Here is a 26,473-nt window from a genome sequence, read left to right as displayed (position 1 = left end):
TTTGTTAGGTCATCTCTCTGTAGCAATAAAATATCAGCAAGAATAACTGAGCCTTGACTTTGAATCCTAGGTGGGTCCACCAACTCCTGAAACATCCTCCACTCTCATTTCCTTTGAGTCATACAGATATGTTATCAAGGTGTGGCTTCTTCAACCAATGTTCTTCTTCAGGAGACAAAAAAATAATAAATAATAAAAAAACAACTTTGACTTGGATTGTGCTAGCTGGACGAACTTAAAATACATATTTAAAAAATCTAATTTCTTGTACTCAATTTGAATTTCAAAAGTCCTATTTAGTTCATAATCACAATCATAGTGTCATGTGCATAATCCCAGTATGCAGAGTAGTTTCAAGTATGATAACCCCAGTACGCAGAGTATAACCTCAGTAATAAAAAGTTTTACCAGTCTTTAATGGTGGCCGGACTTCACGTAAAAACGATAGACAGAAACATCAGGATTAGCAAGAATCAAGGGAAACCAGAAATCAGATTATCTATAAGACAAAGCCAGGTTAGGGATAACAGAATACAGAAGGCTTAGAGGATAGCGGAGTCAGTAACAAAAATTTCAAATAGTATAAATGTGCTATTGGGTCATGGAGTAACTGCAATAGGCCACTGTGCACTTGAAACTGTGATGTTTTATTGGCTGTGGGTGTAATTGATATACCATGCCTCCAAAACGTGTATTTCTATGTTGTGATGACATCAGGGGTGTGTGCACAGTGACCGGCGCCAGTGCTGCTATAGGAGCCAGCAGGGGATGGGAAATGGCGGCCCACCAGACTAGAACACCCCGTTATTGCTGGACTAGTACAATTTCTCGTGGAGTCCATGCATATAGCCATCACAAAGAATAACTGACCAGTAGGAAGAATTGAAAATACAAATATATATAAAAACGGGACATGAAAATGAAAGGAGAAAAGTGAGACATAAGATAGGTGCAATGAGGAGAGAAGTGTGGCAGAGTCAAGAACGAAAGACAAAAGACGGGAAAGTGAAAATAAAAGAGAGCTAAATATTGAAACAAATATTTTCTTTTATTTAAAAAATAAGTTGAAAACAGAGGTGGCATGTAATAAAGAGAAATGTTGAAACAAACTTGTTAAAATCGCTAATAGATTTCAGTAGTATGCAAAATCATGTGGCTGGCACAATAACACCCTCACACTATAACTATGAGTTTGGATGTGACTTTTCCTTTCTATAAGAATGCTCGAGTGTCTCAACGTCGTTGGTCTAGTGGAATCATTGAGTGATGTGGAGAGCAATGATAAGAAAGTGATAGTTTGTATATTGTTGATTCAGTACCCATTGCAGTCAGAGGATTTTCTAATCCACAGAGATTGCCAGTCTTGAGAACTCAATAAAAATTGGGAAAACAAATCTAAATGTTCCTAATCTGCATCAAACATAATGTGAAATAATGGAAAGAGGAAGCAAAATTTGAATTTGTTAATTTGTCACTTTCTCTAACAGCTTAATACAAGTTCAATAAACTGACCACTGACTTGGGTCTCCATAAAGAGCACATTTAGTCACTGCATCAGTCATGATGTCACTTAGGGGTTGGTGGGTGCTCAGTTTTCTTTGTATATTAAAAAAAGCTTGGAATATTAACACCTCGACTTGCATGGTGACCTGCATAGTTCTAGATTCATGTTTTTTAAAGAAAGAAACATTTTAGGGACACCCGAAAAACAATTTTAGCATTGTGTGGTATATTTTGGCTCAGAATATGCCATTTTGATTGGTGTAAATTTGGTCAAATTGCAGTTCGTTCCGAAACAAATGACAAAGTAAATTAACAATATTGACTATGCAACATGCATCATGGTTTGTGTCACTGGGAAACACAAAATATGGGGTTATATGGCTTATAACAAAAATCTGTCATCTTGCTATCTCACAATAATCTTTCATTTCATTCTATTTCTTTGTGTGAGGTTCAGTGTTAAGGACAGATACAAATGTCACTTTGGTGGAATGCAAAGCATACGCAAGAATTTATTTAGCACTTTTCTGCTTCACTGTCTTCCCCTCGAACAGCTTTCACTCTGTAAAAAACAGGATTAAGTAAAAAAAAGGAAGTAATCGTTTAGAAAGTATGAGTTCCATCATTTGTTTCTCAATTAATCAGAGAAAATGTGTTGAGAAACAAAAATCTGTGTGAACATTCGGTTAGCTTGGCTTCTTTACATCAGTCCTTCGGGAGAATCTTAACCGGTGACTGGTCTAATTAATAGTAGCTGAAGAAAACTAAATTTGGAAGTGATCCAGGTCAGAGGGTCACATCGATTATTAGAGTGAATGCTATTATCCTAACCAGCTGTTGGGAAATGGTTGACATTCTGCGGCTTTACTTTATCTCTTGGGGGAAACAGTTAGTAACTCCAAATCCCATCTGGCTGAGTCGGTTTCCCAACCAATAGACTAAATATTAGGATTCAGTTGAAGGTTAGAATTGTGCAAAGATTAGGAAAGTTCAAAAAGTTTATCCTTGATACGAATATGTATTTATTTGCATTGTTGAACATTTGAATGAAATTCTATCTAATCAGTTTGTGAATTGTATCAACATACTGCGGGAGTCTGATAAACATACCATGGTTTGACACGGTTTAATTTGTTTGGAATGCAAGATAACAAAATTCGCAATCTTCAGGAGTGAAAAAGTTATTTTTCTCAGCATAGCCGCTCAGTGGGCCAATGCATCATCAGTAGAATCTGTTCAGCCTGTGGGTCACAGGTTCAAATCCTTGCAGGGTTAACTCAGCCCTTCATCCTTCCGAGGTAGATAAAATGAGTACCATTAAATTGGGAAATAGTAACAACCCCAGGATGTTGGGCTACTGTAACATCCTCAGGACGTACTTGAAAACCAGAGTAATCTGAATGTGCCTTTCCTGGTTAAATACTTTGTTATTATATTATTTAAATAATATATATATATATATATATATATGTTTGTTTAATTTTGGAAAGTTCCTTTTTAGATTCTACCTCCGGGAGATCAACGCTAGTTATCATGCCCACTTCTCCTAGAGAAGCATTGGGGCACAGGGTGCATGCTTTGCCACAATGTGCTCATAGAGAAACATTACAACCAATGCTTCTGTATGAGAAGCTTAAACTTTTGTTATAAACGACCACTCAAACAAAGTAAGGAAGGCAACTCTTATCGCCTATCTGAATTTGGGTTGGAGGACACCCCTAAGGCGCTGCTTCCCAATCCCATTTTCCTGCCAAAATTGTGTATATTCATAAGCTATAGTAACAGTGATACAAATCTGAGCCTGTTCTTACCTTGGGTCCACCAAGCACCACTCCCCGCCTCCACTACTAGCAACAGAACCAGAAGTTCCAAAGCAGGCGCTTCCATTAGCTTCTGGAACTAAGCCCTGCAGTGCAGGTCTAGGTTATTGGCTGAGAGTGTCAGGTGAGAGATTCTGACTCTCCAGCGTTAGATAGTGGAGACAGGGAATGGTGTCTGGCAGACCCTAAGTCAAGGCTTGACTACTTACAGTGGGGGTTGTTTCGGCACAGTACTATAGTAGTTAAAATACATGGAGTGTTCTTTAGGATAAGGTTCAAGCAGATTAAATTTGGTAATTACAGCAAAAGTTTTAGATAGAAACTGAGCACTAAATTACAGGAGTAAGTGTGCCTTTGTATGCCATGACAATATATTTCTGTGTAAGTAATTTACATAATAACTTTTTATATATTATATACAATGCCTTGTGGTAGTTAGTGTCCTCCCAACTTTGATGTTTTGCAGTCTTCAATAAAAAGTCTTAGAATAGAAATGATTTTTTTTTTGCTACATTAGCCACTTACCCAGCATCACATCAATGTAAGACTTACGTCACTTTAAATGACAATTTTCATGAAACAATGTTTAAATTCATAAACTTAGAAGCAGTCTGCTAAGTGTACTTTGCAGACACATATTGGAGCTCGTGTTACCTATTGAGCTCCTGTCTGAGCTGGGTATTAATTTACCCCCCTGCTTCCAAGTAGCCATTATCCACTTTCTGCTGTATGGTTGTGGAGAGAAATCCACATTGTATTTTAGAGAAATTAAAAAAGCTTTTTTGTAAGCAAATTCCTTGCCAAAAATGGCTGTCAGCCAAAATGATACTTTTCCTCTCCTGTTTGTTTAAAGCATATATTTTTACTGAATCATAAGAAGAATGTCACTATGTTATTTCAATGCAACCAATAGATAAGGCTAACTAACCACATCCACCTCAACCCACCTGCCGTACACAAGATGATCTCTAAACACAGGAAACATATTATTTGGGTGAAAGTCACACACTGCTACCGGAAACAGAATGAATTATTATTGTCTATAAAGGATTAGAATATTAATGAATATATCTTGTCATATTTAAAATATTTACATGTGGAACATGACAGGAAGGTGCCGATCTCCCCCTCCAGACCTCATAATAAGAAACATCAGAAGATATACACTAAAGAGAATTTTGCCCAAGAAATCCCAGTTTACTCCATACTTATTTCATGTGTTCCCGTGGTCAGAAACGGCATCCCGGGGGAAGCAGGAATTGCGTCTACAGTGATCAGGTTCAAGATAGTGGCCAGTGGACTGTGTCTTTTGCGTCCAATATAGGGAGAAATGCGACAACGATATCAGCAACAACAGCTCCAGGACTGACAGAGGCTACAGAACAGCGACTGCTGGACAGACTACAGACTTCACTACAAAGCAGCAAGCTCAAACTGGTGGAGGAAATAAGGAAGGAGATACAGATTTTGTGGCGGAGGAGATAAGGAAGGACCACATGGAAATAAATTTAGAGGAGATTGCACCATGGCTGATGCATTTGGACTGATGCTTTGTATTCCTAACACTATAGTATCCCTTTAAGAAAAGGTTAAGTCGTTCATTACATTTTCACAGTGAATGTCATAATACTTGTAGTGAACTCCAAGTAACCTGACTGGTTACCTCCGCTACTTCGCTTCCTTCAGCCATTTAGGAACCATACCGAGTATCAGGAGACCCATTTCCCCCCAGTAACTGGACGACACACAGCTCTGGAGGTACACCACACTTTTATTGCCACACACAGCTTTTATGCATAGCCCCATGCAAGGGGTCTTCCACACACATAAACAGGGGTTATCCCAAGATCCTCTATGCTTGGGGGGTCTCCCAAATATGGAAAACCTGCCACTCCGGGGAGGATGACCATGAAGACAGGGGGGTCTCCATCCCATGAGTCTCTGTGTCTGGGAGCCAAGGAGTGGGAAAGGAGAGGCTGTCCCTTTGTCTCCCAGGCACAGAAAAGCTGCCAAACCAGCCAGTGCCCCAAAAGTGTCCCCACCAACCTGAGCCGACCTCACACTGACACATTCTACGAGCAATCTCCGTTCGCGAGATTCCTGTACTGAAACCTACAAGGGAAGCGTCTCCTTTCGGGGTAAGAATGCTCCCCCTGTTTGGCATTTGTCTGCATGAAATGGCAGCCACCCAGGGGAACACTAAGTAATTACTTCCCTTGCGGTTTCACACTTATGTTGCCAGTGCGAACGTTCTAATTCATTGGTGGGAGCTTTCTAGGGTGGTCCTTGTTCGGGAGACAAACGAGTCAGGAAACAATCCATCAATGCTCCCCCTGGCTGGTGTTTGTCTATAAGAAATGGCTACCACTCAGGGTAGCACTCATTAATTGCTTCCCTTGCGGTTTCGCAACAATGTGAGAGGTAAGAACGTTCTACTCAAACGTTCTAACTAGCGTTCTAAATTGGATGTTGGGGTGGTCCCCGTTTGGGAGACAAATGTGTTCCTTTTGTAGGAGCACTCCTGAATGGGGAGCAGGGTACAATACACAAAACACAGGGAACAACTCACAATACAACAAGCATTGGTTCTGCCACAATACTGTTAGCTTTTACTGCACTAAAACACGTTTTCAGGGGTTTTGGAAAGTTACAGGGTCAAATATAGGGGTTTCCCATTTCAGTTTTTACACATTGAAATTTGAAAGATTGGTTTGCTGGGCCTACGTTAATAGATACTGTATATACATCCCAGGAGATCCCATTGCAGTCAACCTGTCAATCACGATGAACCAAGTTTTGTGATTGTAACGGCACCCCCAGGCAGAAAAGGGGTTAAAAGCCGTTTTTCGTCACAGTGATTACATAACGAGGAGAGGGCTGTCTTAAAGCATGGGCACACTGGGCAGTTTTCTGGGGGCCCCACATGCATTGGAGCCCCATAGAATTGTCAACTTTTCAGTATATTATTCTGGGAGTTTTATTTAGAACCTTCAATCCACACTTATTAAAATGTTTAGGTTGACTAATAACCTCTGTATCTGCACATGCAATCTTCCTGTTGCGAAAACAACGCACACATACTAATTTTACATAAGCAGGTCAAAATCAACACACAATTGTTGAAGCAGTAAAGCTAAGATGAATTTCTTCTAATATTTTCAATTGTCGATGTCAGTTGCTTCCCTCTGTCACCTATTAAAGATTTGTGTGGATTAATCTCTGCTTTACAGCATGTGTTTTTCTTTTTTAAACACTGATTACATAATGATACTTTATATAAACTTAAATGAACACTATAGGGTCAAAAACACCAAAATGTAATCCTGACCCTATAGTGTTAAAATCACAATCTAGCCCCCCTGCTAACCCCCCCTCCCCTCCCCCGCCTTTGTCCTCCCTAAATAAAGTTAAATCTTACCTTTGTCCTCCCTAAATGAAGTAAAATCTTACCTTTATTCTAGTCTGCTGCTGCTGGCTCTGACCCCTATCTGCCTGCTTAGCTGACATCATCAGAAGTGGGGGTCTGAGACAATCAAAATACTTCCTCATAAGATTGGCATAAGACTGTCATGGAGGCAGATCAGAGCCAGCGCAAGTCAAACACAGCCCTGGCCAATCAGAATCTCCTCATCGAGATACAGTGTCTGCATGCAGAGGTGGAGACACAATGTCAGTCACACTGTGCAGCACTGCCCCAGGAAGCACCTCTAGCAGTGATATGAGGAGTGGCCAGTGGAGGTATCCCTAAGCTGTAATGTAAACACTGCATTTTCTCTGAAAAGACAGTGTTTACTGCAAAAGGCCTAAAGGGACTGACTATACTCACCAGAACAAATACAATTAGCCGTAGCTGTTCTTGTGGCTATAGTGTCCCATTTTCTTTCCTGTTGTTGTGTAGGCAGGGCCCAGGGGCCTGTAATGCTCTTAAGATGACATTGGTGTGGATAGGCTGGATTGACTGCAGGGAGACTGGCTTGGTTGTCAGACAGACTCCCTCTCCCCCATCAATTGTGTTATGCTGCCCTAATGACGTTAAAGGCCACCTGTTGCAGGAGGGCATAGCATGAGCTAACATCATTAAGGTGTTAACGGTTAGCTGTATGTAGCCAGATCTAGGAGGTTTAATTTTGAGAAATGTGAAAAGAACAAATGTTATAAAAATGGCTTGGTAATTCCCAATTCCTAAAGTTTTAAAGATAATTCATCCCGTTCTTTTGCCCTTTTGACAGTTGTGGCTGTGGCCCCCAGGAAGAGATTAATGCCAAGGTGTTAAAGAAATGAAGAGGTATCACTGTCTCCCTTCTGAAAATGTCTTGGCATTATTTAGAGCAATGAGCTCAGACAAGAGCCTGCACCTGAATACACAGCTTCAGTCTCCAACAAGGCGCATTCGAAATGTACACTCGCAGTGTGGTGATATCACTGCAGATGGTGGAAATTTAGGAAGGAGAGAGAAAACACAAATACATACAAAGGATCTATTGCATAACATGCAAATCGATCGCAGGTGCTTCTTACACCCCAGTGGCTCTCGTAGACTCAGTTAGATTTATTTTTAAAGTGATAGTACAGTTTGGTCGTTATCTTTGCAGCTGCTTGTTACTCTGCTACTGCGTTTCTGCTTGTTTTATAATAAATAAATATATTAATTATTCCTAGCTATTGTTTTAAATAAAAAATAGACAATGATATAATTCCCCTCTAGGAGTTGATCAAACATGCAATATCTAAAATGTCAGATTAAGGTAGAAAAAGGAGTTTAGGCGGTTAGGAGTTTCTGTTAGTTGGGTTTCCTGTGAGAGATAATATTATCCCTGATGCCAAGACTATACTAACAATATCAAAGATATGTTTTAGGGAAATTGTGCTAAATGATGTTCGATGGTCACAGCTCTCAGATACTGCAGAGACTCTTCATGTAGAATATTCCAAAACATGTTAAAATTAACTTTAACAATTAATTTTTTAATAATAGACGTCCTTATACCTTTTACATAATTCAAACCATTTTATAGGCATCTATTTCATTTGACAATGTTGCTGTATGGAGTTCTCGGGTTACCTTTCTGCCAGTCATGGGGGTGCCCATCTGTAGGATAGCCATTCTCCTACAGCAACTCTGATTCCAACCGCTGTGTGCATGCCCCCTTTTTATGCTGCTCACACATGCACACTGGCCTCATGACATCAAAAAACGACAAATTAAGGCATAATTATCACCCATTCAAGTTGTGGGGATGTTGTTATAACAATTACACCTCTAGCCTATAAAACATTAGATTTTCCAGTGAACAGTGGACTTCTGGGGTTCTCCTTGACCCAATAGTGCATATATATTATATTGAATAACTGTTACTGACCCGGCTTTCATATTGACCCTCTGTATTCTGGTATCCCTGACCTGGCTTTGAGTTGCTTCTGGCTAATCCTGAATATTCTGTCTGTCTGTTTTACATGACGTGAATCCACTCTAAGGCCCGGTAACATACTTTATTGCTGAGGTTATACTCTGCATATTGGGGTGTTATACTTGTCATTGACAGTTCCCTCTCTAGTCAATGAATTCCTTATCGGTTCTGTTCACATTTAATTAACCCTTGCTGCAGTTGTTGGTGAAATCTGCCTTCCTCGCATGCTCTTGACCTTTACTCATTTGATCCTGTATGAAGCTATCGGATTAAGCCGAAGAACGCAATATGAATTATAAATTGGCCTTCAATGCTTCCTGCCAGAAAATATTTAAATAAAGATAGCTATCTTTAAGCCAGTTTCCTAACTCTTATTTAATAGCGTTAGCACATGGTACTGTAACAGGTAATGGCATGTTTGGTATCAGGATTACTATAAAGCGTTACAAACAAAAATTTCTATCTTCTCTTGAGATATATATTTTTTTTCTTTCATTTTGCTATGTATTTTTATTTTCTTAGTCGCCCAACAGAGGCCTCAATTTAATATTTTCGAATTAGTTTTTCAAATTATTAGAATCTGTTGGAAAAAAAACTTTACACGTGATTTATCTACAAACATGTCCATAGATGTTAACGATGACTTCTTTGAATAAATCATTTGAAATGTTTTACGGACAGACTGTGGACATTTAAAAAACGTATACAAAGATATGAAATCAAGGTCATAGTTACCATTTTTCAAATTTAGGTTATCATCTGCCAGTACTTAATGTGGCGGTATCCAAGCAACTTTGTGATAACTCCATGCATCTGTCTCTTATTCTTTTTGGGGCATTACTGTGTTTTAATCTGTTCTACAACCACCAAAAGAAGCGTCAGTGCATGCTGTGAGTGAATTCTGGTGCCAGAATAAAGAGCTACCAAAATCTGCGAAGTCAATGATAGCGCCAGCAATGACGCAATGTGCCAGGGGGTGGGGGGTTTAGGGACATCATTTTGGCGCCAGAATTTGCCCTTTAAAAGGCAAGATTATCAGTGAAGTGATGTATGTACCTGAGGAAGGTCCTTAAGCTGAAAAGCGTTGTCCGAATCCCTAAATTTGAGGTATTCTGGAGAGACTTCTAGAGACTCTGCTGCACCAAGCGAGTGGGACGTATTAAGTTATTTATTGTTTCAGTTATTGTAGTACTTGCTGTATTGCACTATTTTCAGCATTTTCTCTTTCAGAGATATTTGAACATATTATTATATGGTAATTTTATATATAACCTACTCACTTACCTTTGATCACTTTTTAATTGTTTTATTCATGAGTTCACTGCACACTAGTGTGCTATCCACCGTCTTTGTTTTGTTTGATTTCACGGTGAGATTGGAAGCACTGTTTGCTGTGTATTTTTAGCACCTATATACACTACACTTTTTTGGTTTTATCACAAATCAGATATGTCTAACTTTCTCTGGATTTATATAGAGAATAAAGAGAAAAGCCTTGTTTCTACGTGCTTAGACATTCTCCCCGTGTATCCTTCTACTCAGATTCACTGAACTTACACGGTGATTAAACCTCCTGGGAAACTTTACACCAGTATTTCTTTATTTTTTTATTATAATTTATTTTTATATTTTTCTTTAGCCACCCAACAACAAAAAATTGACCTTTTTCCAAAACCATATTCACAAAAGAGAAGCTGGCCACAGGCGCTATCATTATTAAAGATGGTCTCAGGTGGGGATTAAAAAGACAGGAGGTAAGGGGTTTCATGAAAGAGAAAAGTTAGAGAAGAGAGGTAGATGATTGAGCTGTCAACATACAGGTGACATTGACATTTAAAGGAATCAATTTGTTTGCCAAGAAAGGATGAGTAGATGACAAAATCAAGAGGAAGAGAACAGAACAATCAGTCAGAAGGAACAATTGGCGAAGTGAAGGATACTGAAAGAATGGCGATAGAGATACAAGTGAAATGTTACAAACATCAGTTTGTTCAGCTAAGGGTTGGACATCTATGTCAAAGACGGCAGAATGGTTCAGGTGGTTGAGCAAAGAGAAGTGACAGTTTTTATTTTTGACAAGATCATGCATTATTTTAAATATTTCACTTAGAATTATTACTGTCATTTGTAAAGGGCCGACATATTCTGCAGCGCTGTATAGTTGTGAAAAAAGACAGTGTTATATACTCAGAACAAAACAAAAGGTAATAGGAGTAAAGAGGGATCTGCCATTTAAGCCATTTAAGTGCTTTTGCACAGCTTACGTAGCTAGAGCGTGAGCTTACAATCTAAGGGTTCAAATTAAGAGTTGTGACAGGAATGGAGATAGGAACACACTTAGGTAAAGGTATGTACTGTAGGAGGAGCCAGGGAAATAGAAAGAAAAGGGAAAAGCAACGCAGACATTTGTTACATACAATTAAAAAGTTCACCCCAAATATTAATAAGTATATGTACATTCAATATTGATGGCATTCACGGAACATTCATGGAAAATAGCAATGAAAAAAACACAACACTGGCCGTGGTAAACTTCAAGTCAAGATGATAACATTGTTTCTAGAAAAATAATGATAGAGGGTCGAATAAATGGGGTGCTTCAGTCTGGTCTTTTTGTCTATCTAATAGGAATTGTTGGCATGAGATGAACTGCTGCACATTCCAATCAAATACTTTAAATCTCTTATCTCTCATGCATTTCAATGCTTATTAGAAATGTTTTATTGATTTACAATGACATCTATGAGACTAGTTTAAATTCTTAACTCAGCAAATAGCTGCAGTGAACCCATCATCTGTCATATTCTATAAATCTCTTTGATAGCTGAAAGAAATTAGACTGGATACAATTATTGCATATGTTTTTTGTTTTGTTTTTACAATCAATTTTTTAATTGACTTTTTCAGATAATTGGGATAAAGAACAAGAGAAGGGAGGGGGAATTTTCAATCATTTGCAGATTCTGATGTTCAATTTGGGTACAGAACAGAAAAAGAAAGGGTAGGTAAGACATCAATACATTTGCAATTAGAACAATCATCCATGTTTGGCAATGCAGTGCCATGATTAACTTTGCATAAGTATAGCCTCTTTGATGGGATTGTTAACTGGTGTATGCATTCCGTTGTCTGAACTATATACAAATATACAGGCAGTTGTGGGTAACACGCTCTCTATCTGTTTTCACCCTCCTGGGAGTTTGTTCATTAAATGGCATTCTTAATTCTACACCAATTTTTGAGTTGGTGCCCCAAATCTCTCCTACTCCCCGATCCCAAATGTTGCAATGTTTCTCGTGGTACCCTGTTCTCCTCTATCTTATTCCTTTCCATATATTCCACCCACCACTGTTTGGCTTCTAACATGTGTTGTGATGTGCCATATTTCGTGTTAAGCTTTGTTTATATTCTATGTTAGTGGTTATTTGGCTGATAAGGTCTGTTTTGGTAGGACAAGTGACTTGTTTCCAGGAACTCACTATCAGAGAATTTGCAGCAATCAGTATGTGGAACAACAATATCGGGGGTCTCTTGTACTCATTGAGGGTCATGAAAAGCAGCCCACATTCAGGTTGCATGCCTATAGTGAGGTGTGATGCCCTATAGTGAGGTGTGATGAATGTTGGTAACATCATCATTTTGGCAGTTAATCTTCCCACCCAGGACAGATATTTGTTTTCGCAAACCTTTCAGTGCTTCAATTATCTCTTTCAGAATCCTTCCGTAGCTTAGTTTGAGGAGGTGTGATGGGAGTTTTGTTATTTGTAACCCTAGGAAGTTGTGATGGTCATCTCTCCAATCCAGGGTGAATGTGTCCTTTAATTGTATTAATGTTTGGTTGGGTATCCCTAACCCCACGGTTGTGTTTTCGTTACATTTAGTTTGTAGTACGACTAGTCCCCATATGTTTTGATTTTTGCGAGAAGGTTCGGCAGTGAAATTAATGGTTGTGTGAGGGTTAGTAGCACGTCATCTGCAAACAGTCCGGCTTTGTATTCCTTTCTTCACACCTGTATCCCATGTATAGCCGTGTTTTCTCTAATGTTGATTGCCAGGGGTTTGATGGTTAAGATGTATGACTCTGATAAGAATTATGAATTCAGGACCTGCGCATATTAACTGGGATAAATTGCAATGACCAAATCTTTAGATTCCAGATAGAAAACCCTCCTAGTCCCCTTAACTGCTTGTGACTGCTTCGTGGCTACCATTAGGGCCATTTTCAGGGCTACATGAAACAAGATGTCCTAGGAAGAAATGTGAGATACTTTGTTTATGACTGTTTGACTTCTCATAAAAAAATATATCTAATGTCTCTATTATAATTCTTTGTATTTAATCTTGCTTATCTGATGTAAGTAGGAATTACTTCTTTAAAGGTTAATAGGTGCTGGTGTAGATCCTGCCATATCCTATAGCAATAGCACTTAACTGCGCACACAATTTTCCTATCTATATATATATAAGTAGTGATGTCCCGAACGGTTCGCTGGCGAATAGTTCCAGGCGAACATCGCTTGTTTGCGTTCGCCACGGATGGCGAACATATGCGCTGTTCAGTCCGCCCGCTATTCGTCATCATTGAGTAAACTTTGACCCTGTACCTCACAGTAAGCAGACACATTCCAGTCAATCAGCAGCAGACCCTCCCTCCCAGACCCTCCCACCTCCTGTACAGCATCCATTTTAGATTCATTCTGAAGCTGCATTCTTAGTGAGAGGAGGGACAGTGTAGCTGCTGCTGATTTGATAGGGAAATTGATAGCTAGGCTATTGTATTCAGTGTCCACTACAGTCCTGAAGGACTCATCTGATCTCTGCTGTAAGGACAGCACCCCAAAAGCCCTTTTTAGGGCTACAACATCAATCTGCTTTTTATTTTTTTTTCTGTGTAATGTAATTGCAGTTGCCTGCCTGCCAGCCTGTGTGTCAGGCTCACAGCATATACTGTACCCACTTGCCCAGTGCCACCACTCACTGGTGTCACAATAGCTTGCATTTAAAAAAAAACAAAACTTTTTTGACTGTAATATAATAGCAGTCAGTTTCCTTCACTAGTGTGCGTTTCAGGGCCAGCCCAGTGCCACCACTCACTCATATCTGGTGTCCCAATAGCTTGCATTTAAAAAAAACAAAAACTTTTTTGACTGTAATATAATAGCAGTCAGTTTCCTTCACGCGTGTGCGTTTCAGGGCCAGCCCAGTGCCACCACTCACTCACTGGTGTCACAATAGCTTGCATTTTTAAAAAACAAAACTTTTTTGACTGTAATATAATAGCAGTCAGTTTCCTTCACTAGTGTGCATTTCAGGGCCTGCCAGGGCACAGTGTCACACCAGTGCAACTCATATCTGGTGTAACAGTAGTGTACATTTAAAAAAAATATATACAATTTTGACTGTAATAGATTGAATAGCAGTTAGTTGTCTGCCAGCGTGTGTGTCAGGCTCACAGCGTATACTGTGCCCACTTGCCCAGTGCCACCACTCATATCTGGTGTCACAATAGCTTGCATTTACAAAAAACAAAACTTTTTTGACTGTAATATAATAGCAGTCAGTTTCCTTCACGCGTGTGTGTTTCAGGGCCTGCCAGGGCACAGTGTCACACCAGTGCAACTCATATCTGGTGTAACAGTAGTGTACATTTAAAAAAAAATAAAAAATTTGACTGTAATAGATTGAATAGCAGTTAGTTGTCTGCCAGCGTGTGTGTCAGGCTCACAGCGTATATTGTGCCCACTTGCCCAGTGCCACCACTCATATCTGGTGTCACAATAGCTTGCATTTAAAAAAACTAAACTTTTTTGACTGTATTATAATAGCAATCAGTTTCCTTCACGCGTGTTCATTTCAGGGCCAGCCCAGTGCCACCACTCACTCACTGGTGTCACAATAGCTTGCATTTAAAAAAAAAAAAACTTTTTTGAATGTAATATAATATCAGTCACTTTCCTTCACGCGTGTGTGTTTCAGGGCCTGCCAGGGCACAGTGTCACACCAGTGCAACTCATATCTGGTGTAACAGTAGTGTACATTTAAAAAATATATATATATTTGACTGTAATAGATTGAATAGCAGTTAGTTGTCTGCAAACGTGTGTGTCAGGCTCACAGCGTATATTGTGCCCACTTGCCCAGTGCCACCACTCATATCTGGTGTCACAATAGCTTGCATTTAAAAAAACTAAACTTTTTGGACTGTAATATAATAGCAGTCATTTTCCTTCACGAGTGTGCGTTTCAGGTCCTGCCCAGTGCCACCACTCACTCATATCTGGTGTCCCAATTGCTTACATTTAAAAAAAACTAAACTTTTTGAACTGTAATATAATAGCAGTCAGTTTCCTTCGCGAGTGTGCGTTTCAGGGCCACCACTCACTCATATCTGGTGTCCCAATAGCTTGCATTTAAAAAAAACAAAACCTTTTTGACTGTAATATAATAGCAGTCAGTTTCCTTCACGAGTGTGCATTTCAGGGCCTGCCCAGTGCCACCACTCAATCACTGGTGTCCCAATAGCTTGCATTTAAAAAAACTGAACTTTTTGGACTGTAATATAATAGCAGTCAGTTTCCTTCACTAGTGTGCGTTTCAGGGCCTGCCCAGTGCCACCACTCACTCATATCTGGTGTCCCAATAGCTCGCATTTAAAAAAAACTAAACTTTTTGGACTGTAATATAATAGCAGTCAGTTTCCTTCACAAGTGTGCATTTCAGGGCCTGCCCAGTGCCACCACTCACTCACTGGTGTCCCAATAGCTTGCATTTAAAAAAACTAAACTTTTTGGACTGTAATATAATAGCAGTCAGTTTCCTTCGCGAGTGTGCGTTTAGGGCCACCACTCACTCATATCTGGTGTCCCAATAGCTTGCATTTAAAAAAAACAAAACCTTTTTGACTGTAATATAATAGCAGTCAGTTTCCTTCACGAGTGTGCATTTCAGGGCCTGCCCAGTGCCACCACTCACTCATATCTGGTGTCCCAATAGCTTGCATTTAAAAAAAACTAAACTTTTTTGACTGTATTATAATAGCAATCAGTTTCCTTCACGAGTGTGCGTTTCAGGGCCTGCCCAGTGACACCACTCACTCATATCTGGTGTCCCAATAGCTTGCATTTAAAAAAAAAAACTTTTTTGACTGTAATATATTAGCAGTCAGTTTCCTTCACGCGTGTGCTTTTCAGGGCTCGCCAGGGCACAGTGTCACACCAGTGCAACTCATATCTGGTGTAACAGTAGTGTACATTTAAAAAAAAAAAATACAATTTTGACTGTAGTAGATTGAATAGCAGTTAGTTGTCTGCAAGCGTGTGTGTCAGGCTTACAGCGTCTACTCTGCTAACTTCTGCCACTGCACAGTGCCACTCATATCTGTTGTCACAGTAGCTTGCATGCATAGTACCACTAATCGAAAAAAAAATGACAGGCAGAGGCAGGCCACCCCGCAGGGGCCGTCGTGGTCGTGGTGCTGTGATTCCCTTTGGCCCTAGAATAATGCCCAGTGTTCAGAGGCCACGTACCCTGAACATAGGACATAGTCCTATGAGGACATAGTTGGACATAGTTGACTGGCTAACACAGGACACCCAATCTTCTACAGCTTCAGCTCGGAACCTTGACGCACCATCCTCCTCCAGCTTAGCTTCGGGCACCTCTCAAGTTACCACTCGCCCGCCTGCCGCCACCACCAACACTAGCACCACAGCCGCTTCACTTGGTATGTCAGAGGAGTTATTTACACATCAGTTGGAAGAAATGAGTGATGCACAACCATTATTGCCAGAGGATGTAGATAACAGGGATATGTCTCAGTCAGGCAGCATTACACACGTACGGTGTGATGATGATGATGTTGTACCCACTGCTGCTTCCTTTGCTGAGTTGTCAGATACAAGTGAAGCGGTTGATGATGACGATGCGTCCGTGGATGTCACGTGGGTGCCCGCTAGAAGAGAAGAAGAACAGGGGGAAAGTTCAGATGGGGAGACAGAGAGGAGGAGGAGGAGTCAAGTTGGAAGCAGGGGGAGGTCGTCGCAAGGAGCTAGTGGCACAGTCAGACAGCATGCATCGGCACCCGGGGTCAGCCAGACAGCACGCCAATCAACGCATGCTGTGGCACCCAACAGAATGCCGTCATTGAAGAGCTCAGCAGTGTGGCATTTTTTTTGTGTGTCTGCCTCTGACAACAGCGATGCCATTTGCAACCTGTGCCAAAATAAACTGAGTCGTGGGAAGTCCAACACCCACCTAGGTAAAACTGCTTTGCAAAGGCACATGATCGCACATCACAAACGCCTATGGATCAACACATGAGTGCAAGCAGCACACAAACTCAAAGCCGCCATCCTCCTCCTTGTCCAGCATCTTCAGCCACGTTAACCACTGCTGTCCTCCTTGCCCCCTCTCAACCATCCGCCCCTCCGTCTCTCGCCTTGAGCAGTTCCTGCTCATCTGCCCACAGTCAGGTGTCTGTCAAGGACATGTTTGAGCGTAAGAAGCCAATTTCACAAAGTCACCCCCTTGCCCGGCGTCTGACAGCTGGCTTGACTGAACTCTTAGCCCGCCAGCTTTTACCATACAAGCTGGTGGAGTCTGAGGCGTTCAAAAAATGTGTAGCTATTGGGAGACCGCAGTGTAAGGTACCTGGCCAAAATTTCTTTGCACAAAAGGCAATCCCCAACCTGTACTCGATTGTGCAAAAGGAAGTAATGGCATGTCTGGCACACAGTGTTGGGGCAAGGGTCCATCTGACCACTGATACCTGGTCTGCAAAGCATGGTCAGGGCAGGTATATCACTTACACTGCGCATTGGGTAAACCTGCTGACGGCTGCCAAGCATGGAATGCGTGGCTCTGCAGAGGAGTTGGTGACACCGCCACGACTTGCAGGCAGGCCTGCTGCCACCTCCTCTACTCCTCCTATTCAATCCTCTTCCATAACCTCCTCGGCTGAGTCCTCCTCTGCTGCTGCGTCTTGCTCCATATCAACGGCACCCCCCCAGCTCCCCAGGTACTGTTCCACATCCCGGATACGGCAGTGTCACGCCGTCTTGGGGTTGACTTGCCTGAAAGCAGAGAGTCACACTGGACCAGCACTCCTGTCCGCCCTGAACACACAGGTGGATCAGTGGCTGACTCCGCACCAACTGGAGATCGGCAAAGTGGTTTGTGACAACGGAAGAAATTTGTTGGCGGTATTGCATTTGGGCAAGTTGACACATGTGCCGTGCATGGCACATGTGTGTAATCTGATCGTACAATGCTTTGTGCATAAGTACCCAGGCTTACAGGATGTCCTTAAGCAGGCCAGGGAGGTGTGTGGCCATTTCAGGTGTTCCTACACGGCCATGGCGCACTTTTCCGATGTCCAGCGGTGAAAAAAACATGCCAGTGAGGCGCTTGATTTGCGACAGCCCGACACGTTGGAATTCAACACTCCTAATGTTCGACCGCCTGCTCCAACAAGAAAAAGCCATTAACAACTATTTGTATGACCAGGGTGCTAGGACAGCCTCTGCGGAGCTGGGAATTTTTTTGCCACGTTACTGGACGCTCATGCGCAATGCCTGTAGGCTCATGCGTCCTTTTGAGGAGGTGACAAACCTAGTCAGTCGCACCGAAGGCACCATCAGCGACATCATACCATTTGTTTTCTTCCTGGAGCGTGCCCTGTGAAGAGTGCTGGATCAGGCCGTAGATGAGCGTGAAGAGGAAGAGTTGTGGTTACCATCACCACCAGAAACAGCCTTATCAGCATCGCTTGCTGGACCTGCGGCAACGCTGGAAGAGGATTGTGAGGAAGAGGAGTCAGAGGAGGAATGTGGCTTTGAGGAGGAGGAGGAAGACCAACCACAACAGGCATCCCAGGGTGCTCATTGTCACCTATCTGTTACCTGTGGTGTTGTACGTGGCTGGGGGGAAGAACATACCTTCAGTGAGATCACTGAGGACGAGGAACAGGACATGAGTAGCTCGGCATCCAACCTTGTGCAAATGGGTTCTTTCATGCTGTCGTGCCTGTTGAGGGACCCTCCTATAAAAAGGCTGAAGGAGAACGACCTGTACTGGGTGTCCACGCTACTAGACCCCCGGTATAAGCAGAAAGTGCCTGAAATGTTACCGAATTACGGCAAGTCGGAAAGGATGCAGCAGTTCCAAAATCAATTAAAAAGTATGCTTTACACAGCGTATAAGGGTGATGTCACAGCACAACAGGAATCTAACAGGGGAAGAGGTGAAAGTAATCCTCCTCCTCCCACGTCCACGCCGGCAAGGACAGGACGCTTTACAGACGTGTTGTTGATGAAGGACATGCAGAGCTTTTTAAGTCCTACGCATCGCCACAGCCCTTCGGGGTCCTCCCTCAGAGAACGACTCAACCAACAGGTAGCAGACTACCTCGCCTTAACTGCAGATATCGACACTCTGAGGATTGATTAACCCCTTGACTACTGGGTGTGCAGGCTTGACCTGTGGCCTGAGTTATCCCAATTTGCGATAGAACTTCTGGCCTGCCCCGCTTCAAGTGTCCTGTCAGAAAGGACCTTCAGTGCAGCAGGAGGTATTGTCACTGAGAAGAGAAGTCGCCTAGGTCAAAAAAGTCTAGATTACCTCACCTTTATTAAGATGAATGAGGGATGGATCTCGAAGGGACTGACAGTAGGCGATACATTCGACTAAAAAAGGCCTGATGAGGGGGACATAACAGGGTGTTTAAATCCCTAGCTCACCCCAGTACCTTGCCCTGTCGTGGTTTCCTGTTCCTGGTTTCCTGAGAGTGCTTTGTCATTGTGAATCTGATTTCCTGGTATCCTGATCTTGGCTTTCCCCTGTTTATTCTGAATTCTGGTTTCCCTGACTTGGCTTGTGTAAACGGTATTGTGTATTTTCTGGCTTCCTTGACCTCGGCTTTCCCTTTGACCATTCTCTGTCTCTAGCGTATTAGTCCGGCCATTCTAAGGTCCGGTTTACGCTCTTTCCTTTTATTTTCCTTTTCTTGCCTTTGTATATGTTTACATAGTTTCTGCGTGCTGGACCACACTAGTAGTCGAGACATTGGGATTAAACTGATAAGAATAGTACTACTTAACACACCACTCCTATCTGGTGGCACATTAGATTGCACGCGCAGTGCCCCAAATTTGAAGTAGGAGGACCGACCAAGCATCTTTTTCCATCTCCGGTTCCTAAAATCGATGCCATTTTAACCCTGTAACCCTTTTTTGCCCTTTTTTGCCCTGCTCCTGGCAACAAGCCGTAGCTAGCAGCAGTTACACCTTCTTCTGTCGTTGACCGGGATCCTGAGCCTCCGCTATAGTTGGGAGATCGGGACATTTTGTTCTGACGCAGTGCCTCCACTCAGTGCAACTTCTATTTATGGGGAACCCACCCCACTGAGTAGATGAGTACCCTCCACTTAATACCTCAGAGACATGAAATAAATACAGACATGGGAACAAACACTGTATTGTGGTCAAAGGGATACACATATAACAGCCACATATAACAACGCAGTTCCTGGCATATGTTAAACACAGTCACAAGAGTCTTTACAGCAGGAATGCAGAAAACAAACTTCTCTTATTAACATTAATAACTACATCTGAACAGTTAAACTTCTAGGTACCTGCAGGTAAATTATGTGCACAACGGGCCGTTAGGTGTAGGTAGCGCTACCCAGGTACAGTTATAAGGGAGAATCCTGAAGCAATCTCTGGAGACAGTACCTTTGAGTGACTTCTGTAACTGCAGATATTTCCAGAGAGATCCAGCAGAATGTAGGACAGCAGCAGAACAGCAATGGCAATCCTTTCTCTTCCTTCTGCTGGCAGGATGCAAGAGCTCATTCACACTCCTGCAGAAAGTTCCAGAATCTGCAGGGAGTTGAACATAAAATGACAGTCTTCTAATTCTCCTAGCAGAGCAGTAGACCGTCTCCAACTTCTTGTAGTTGCAGTGCATTAGCCTTCCCCTGTTATTATCTCACTGTCCCAGCAGTAATAGACCATATAAACAGGTAGGAACACACTTTCTTTATAGCAGACTCAGAGAACATGGCTTCTCCCCTGTCCTCTTCTTCCTGCCATCCTAGCCCCTCCTCCTCACAAGACAGGGCAAAGGGCAAAGTTTAATATCTCAAAACTTAAAGTAAAAACAGTAAAATATAGCAGTCTGTTACATCCTCCCCTCTGTAGAATCCTTGCCTTCCACTGGCAAGTGCAGTCCATCTGGTTTATAACCGTTTAACAAGATAGTACAATACAATACAATACAGGGAAATTCTATCACTCAATATTTCAGTCAAAGTATGCAATACATTGATTAACTTAGTGCACGTGTGGGGGTTCTGAGAATATGTGGGTTCCCCAATGTTGTCATAGGTCAAGAATCTCGGGGCCCTCCGATTTCTTCTGCCTCTACCTAGGTTGCTCAGTGGTTGTCCACTAATTTCTTCATTACAGGGTCTTTCGCCCACACCATTGGGAAGGGATCTTGTAGACAGAGGTCCAGATCCTCGTATAGAGTTAGAGTCCCTAACTGGTGAATGAGGGACAAAGCTGGAACTTTCAGGATCCAATCCAGATGAGGGGGAAGAAGGAGAAGGAGCAGAAGTAGAAGGGACCAACTGTGTTTCTGGCGCTGTCCACCAGTCTCTGTCAGGGCTGGAACCTGTAGCTTCTTCTTTATCATTAGTTGGTGAAGTCCCGCTGGGACCTTCTCCAGGGTTGCCTTCTGATAGGGGACATAACAGGGATTAAACTGATAGGAATAATACTACTTAACAAACCTTATAATAACGCATAAAGAGGCAACGCAAAGAGAGAAGAGTCTGAAGAAGAGGAGTCAGAGGAGGAAGGTGGCTTTGAGGAGGTGGAAGACCAAACACAGCAGGCGTCCCAGGGGGCTTGTTGTCACCTTTCGGGGACACTTGGTGTTGTACGTGGCTGGGTGGAGGAAGAGACCTTCAATGACATCAGTGAGGACAAGGAACGGGACATGGCTAACTTGGTATCCAACCTTGTGCAAATGGACTGTTTACGGTTGTTTGCGGTGCGTTAAACGTGGAGTTTGGTCTGTCACTGTGAAGCGGGCGTAACCCTTACACTGCCTGATCGATACAACATCATACCTGATGTTTTAAAGCAGGTTATTCCAAACAATTTAGGAATGTTAGGTGATTTATGCCCTTTAAGGATTAAAACCAGACTCTACATCAACTATGTAATTTTCCATGGGAGTTTTGCCATGGATCCCCCTCCGGCATGCCACAGTCCAGGTGTTAGTCCCCCTGAAACAACTTTTCCATCACTATTGTGGCCAGAAAGAGTCCCTGTGGGTTTTAAAATTCGCCTGCCTATTGAAGTCTATGGCGGTTCGCCCGTTCGCAAACATTAGCGGAAGTTCGCGTTCGCCGTTCGCAAACCGAAAATGTTATGTTCGCGACATCACTATATATAAGAAATAGTCAAAAGGTAGAAAGGTGGTAAGGCTGGTAAGGAATCATGGGAATTGTAATATTACAAACGTTGGGAGTCTACCTTATTAGTAAATACAAATTTAATAAAGTGCCCTGGATTACATTTGCAACAATAATGAAAGTGATTTCTTTTTTTTTCCATGCCCACAGGAGATTCCTGAGATCTTTCCACTTGGGTGACTGTGAGTATGATGAAGAGATTTGCAACTCCACCCAGAAATATCTCTGCTTTGAAACTTTAAACATATTCTTTACAAACAAAACTCAACATTTTGGATGTCTTCACCCTTCGTGCACAACATTTTCCATTTGAAGTCAGGACTGCTTTTTTTTTTTTTGCTTTTTTTATTAAAGTAAGTGAAAACACTGAGGAGAAAGGGAACACAGTTTGAACAATATCAAATTGAAGCCAGTTCTGAGTGATTTCTCTTTCTGCTTTGTGAAGGGTGTGATTTTGGCACAAGGCTGACCACCAGGATGGAAACATTAGATTGTGGTGCTACTATAAGATTCCTTAAGATTATATATAAAGATTTATTGTGTACGAGGTCGGATATGTTGCCCAAGGAAAACCTGATATTATTTACTCTTGTGCAATTTTATATTGAAGAAAAGACGCACCAAGAATTTGATTAAATTGAGAACATTTTCAGTATTAAATATCTAGCACAAAAGAAAGACAGAAAGACAGAAAGAAAGAAAGGAGGGAGGGAAGGGAAGAAGGAAGGAAGGAACAAGAGAAGGAAGGAAGAAGGGACGGAAGGAAGAAGGGAAAGAAAGAAGAAGGGAAGGAAGGGAAGGAAGGGAAGGAAGTAAGCAGGAAAGGAAGGATTGTAAGAAGAAAGGCGGGAAGGAAGAAGGGAAGGAAGGAAGAAGGCACAAAGGTAAGGAAGAAAGGAGGGAATGATGGAAGGAAGAAGGGAAGGAAGGAAGGAAGGAAGGAAGAAAGGAAAGAAGGAAGTAGAGAAGGAAGAAAGGAAGGAAGAAAAAAGGGAAGGGAAGGAAGGAAGGAAGGAAGGAGGAAAGGATGAATTGTAAGAAGAAAGGCGGGAAGAAGGAAGGGAAGGAAGGAAAAGGGACAAAGGTAAGGAAGAAAGGAGGGAATGATGGAAGGAAGAAGGGAAGGAATGAAGAAGGGAAGGAAGGAAGAACGGAAAGAAGGAAGAAGAGAAGGAAAGAATGAAGAATAGAAGGAAGGAATAAAGAAGGGAATGAGGAAAGAATGGAAGGAAAGAAGAAGGGAAGGAAAGAAGAAGGGAAGGAAGAAAGCAAAGCAGGAAGGGAAGGAGGGACGGTAGAAAGGCGGGAATGATGGAATGTAAGAAGAAAGGAAGGAAGGAAGAAGGGAAGGAATGAAGGAAGGAAGGAAGGAAGGAAAGAAGGAAGAAGTGAATGAATGAAGGAAGGAAGGAAGGAAGGAAGAAGGGAAGGAAGGAAGGAAGGAAGGAAAGAAGGAAAGGATGGAATGTAAGAAGAAAGGAGGGAAGGAAGAAGGAAAGTAAGGGAGGAAGGAAGGAAGGAGGGAGGGAGGGAGGGAAGGAAGGTAGGAAGGAAGGAAGGAGGGAGGGAAGGAAGGGAGGGAGGAAGGAAGGAAGGCAGAAGGGAAGGAAGGGAGGAAGAAAGGAAGGAAGAAGGGAAGGAAGAAGGGAAGGAAGGAAGGAAGGAAAGAAGGAAAGGATGGAATGTAAGAAGAAAGGAGGGAAGGAAGAAGGAAAGTAAGGGAGGAAGGAAGGAAGGAAGGAGGGAGGGATGGAGGGAAGGAAGGTAGGAAGGAAGGAAGGTGGGAGGGAAGGAAGGAAGGGAGGGAGGAAGGAAGGAAGGAAGGGAGGGAGGAAGGAAGGAAGGCAGAAGGGAAGGAAGGGAGGAAGGAGGGAAGGAAGAAGGGAAGGAAGGGAGGAAGGAAGGAAGGAAGGAGGGAGGGAGGGAGGGAAAGAAGGAAGAAGGGAAGGAAGGAAGGAATAAAGGAAGGAAGACAGAAGGGAAGGAAGGAAGGAAGGAAGGAAGAAGGAAAGGAAGGAAGGAAGGGCGGTAGAAGGGAAGGAAGGAAGAAATGAGGAAAGGATGGAAAGTAAGAAGAAAGGAGGGAAGGAAGAAGTGAAGGAAGGGAGGAATGAAGGAAGGAAGGAAGAATAGAAAGAAGGAAGAAGGGAATGAAGGAAGGAAGGAGGGAAGAAGGGAAGGAAGGAAGGAAGGAAGGAGGAAAGGATGGAATTTAAGAAGAAAGGAGGGAAGGAAGAAGGGAAGGAAGGGAGGAAGGAAGGAAGGAAGGAGCTATTGAAGGAAGGAAAGAAGGAAAGAAGGGAGGAAGGAATGAAGGGAGAAGGGAAGGAAGGGAGGAAGGAATAAAGGAAGGAATGAAGGAAAGGAAGGAAGGAAGAAATGAAGGAAGGAAGGAAGAAGGGAAAGAAGGAAAAAGGAGGAAAGGATGGAATGTAAGAAGAGAGAAGGGAAGGAAGAAGGGAAGGAAGGGAGGAAGGAAGGAAGGAAGGAAGGGAGAATGGAAGGAAGGAAGAAAAGAGGGAAGGATGGAAAGTAAGAAGAAAGGAGGGAAGGAAGAAGTGAAGGAAGGTAGGGATGAAGGAAGGAAGGAAGGAGGGAAGGAAGGAAGAAAGAAAGGAGGAAAGCATGGAATTTAAGAAGAAAGGAGGGAAAGAGGAAGGGAAGGAAGGGAGGAAGGAAGGAAGGAGGGATTGTAGGAAGGAAGGAAGGAAGGAAGGGAGGAAGGAAGGAAGGGAGAAGGGAAGTAAGGGAGGAAGCAAGGAAGGAAGGAAGGAAGAAGGGAAGGAAGGAAGGAAGGAAGAAAGGAAGGAACGAAGGAAGAAGGGAAAGGATGAAGAAAGGAGGAAAGCATGGAATTTAAGAAGAAAGGAGGGAAAGAGGAAGGGAAGGAAGGGAGGAAGGAAGGAAGGAGGGATGGTAGGAAGGAAAGAAGGAAGGAAGGAAGGGAGGAAGGAAGGAAGGAAGGAAGGGAGAAGGGAAGGAAGGAATGAAGGAAGGAAGAAGGGAAGGAATTAAGGAAGTAAGAAAGGAAGGAACGAAGGAAGAAGGGAAAGAATGAAGAAAGGAGGAAAGGATGGAATTTATAAAGAAAAAAGGGAAGGAAGAAGGGAAGGAAGGGAGGAATGAAGGAAGGACGGAAGGAAGGAGGGAATTATGGAAGGAAGAAGGGAAGGAAGGAAGAAAGGAGGAAATCATGGAATGTGAGAAGAAAGGAGTGAAGGAAAAAGGGAAGGAAGGAAGGGAGGAAGGAAGGAAGGAAGGAAGGAAGGGAGAAGGGAAGGAAGGAAGAAAAGAGGGAAGGATGGAAAGTAAGAAGAAAGGAGGGAAGGAAGAAGTGAAGGAAGGTAGGGATGAAGGAAGGAAGGAAGGAGGGAAGGAAGGAAGAAAGGAGGAAAGCATGGAATTTAAGAAGAAAGGAGGGAAAGAGGAAGGGAAGGAAGGGAGGAAGGAAGGAGGGATGGTAGGAAGGAAAGAAGGAAGGAAGGAAGGGGGGAAGGAAGGAAGGAAGGAAGGGAGAAGGGAAGGAAGGGAGGAAGGAAGGAAGGAATGAAGGAAGGAAGAAGGTAATGGATGAAGGAAGTAAGAAAGGAAGGAACGAAGGAAGAAGGGAAAGAATGAAGAAAGGAGGAAAGGATGGAATGTATAAAGAAAGAAGGGAAGGAAGAAGGGAAGGAAGGGAGGAATGAATGAAGGAAGGAAGGAGGGAATGATGGAAGGAAGAAGGGAAGGAAGGAAGAAAGGAGGAAATCATGGAATGTGAGAAGAAAGGAGTGAAGGAAAAAGGGAAGGAAGGAAGGGAGGAAGGAAGGAAGGGAGAAGGAAAGGAAGGAAGGAAAAAAAGAGGGAAGGAAGGAAAGTAAGAAGAAAGGAGGGAAGGAAGAAGTGGAGGAAGGTAGGGATGAAGGAAGGAAGGAGGGAAGGAAGGAAGGAAGAAAGGAGGAAAGCATGGAATTTAAGAAGAAAGGAGGGAAAGAGGAAGGGAAGGAAGGGAGGAAGGAAGGAAGGAGGGATGGTAGGAAGGAAAGAAGGAAGGAAGGGGGGAAGGAAGGAAGGAAGGGAGAAGGGAAGGAAGGGAGGAAGGAAGGAAGGAAGGAATGAAGGAAGGAAGAAGGGAAGGAATGAAGGAAGTAAGAAAGGAAGGAACGAAGGAAGAAGGGAAAGAATGAAGAAAGGAGGAAAGGATGGAATGTATAAAGAAAGAAGGGAAGGAAGAAGGGAAGGAAGGGAGGAATGAAGGAAGGAAGGAAGGAAGGAGGGAA

General features: G+C 42.6%; 1 protein-coding gene across 1 annotated transcript in view; it reads right to left on the bottom strand.

The window, feature by feature from the left end:
- Nucleotides 1-7,918: 7,918 nt before the first annotated feature.
- The window catches only part of IGFBP2 (insulin like growth factor binding protein 2), a 577,515-nt gene continuing 558,960 nt past the window's right edge, over nucleotides 7,919-26,473 (bottom strand). Inside the window, exon 5 of the transcript XR_010085189.1 lies at nucleotides 7,919-7,930. The gene's annotated coding sequence lies outside the window, so the exon portion shown is untranslated. The remainder of the gene's footprint in view (nucleotides 7,931-26,473) is intronic.

Source organism: Pelobates fuscus, chromosome 8, assembly GCF_036172605.1.
Source record: "Pelobates fuscus isolate aPelFus1 chromosome 8, aPelFus1.pri, whole genome shotgun sequence".
NCBI classification, from domain to species: Eukaryota; Metazoa; Chordata; class Amphibia; order Anura; family Pelobatidae; genus Pelobates; species Pelobates fuscus.
This window is presented reverse-complemented; position numbering and strand designations above follow the sequence as displayed.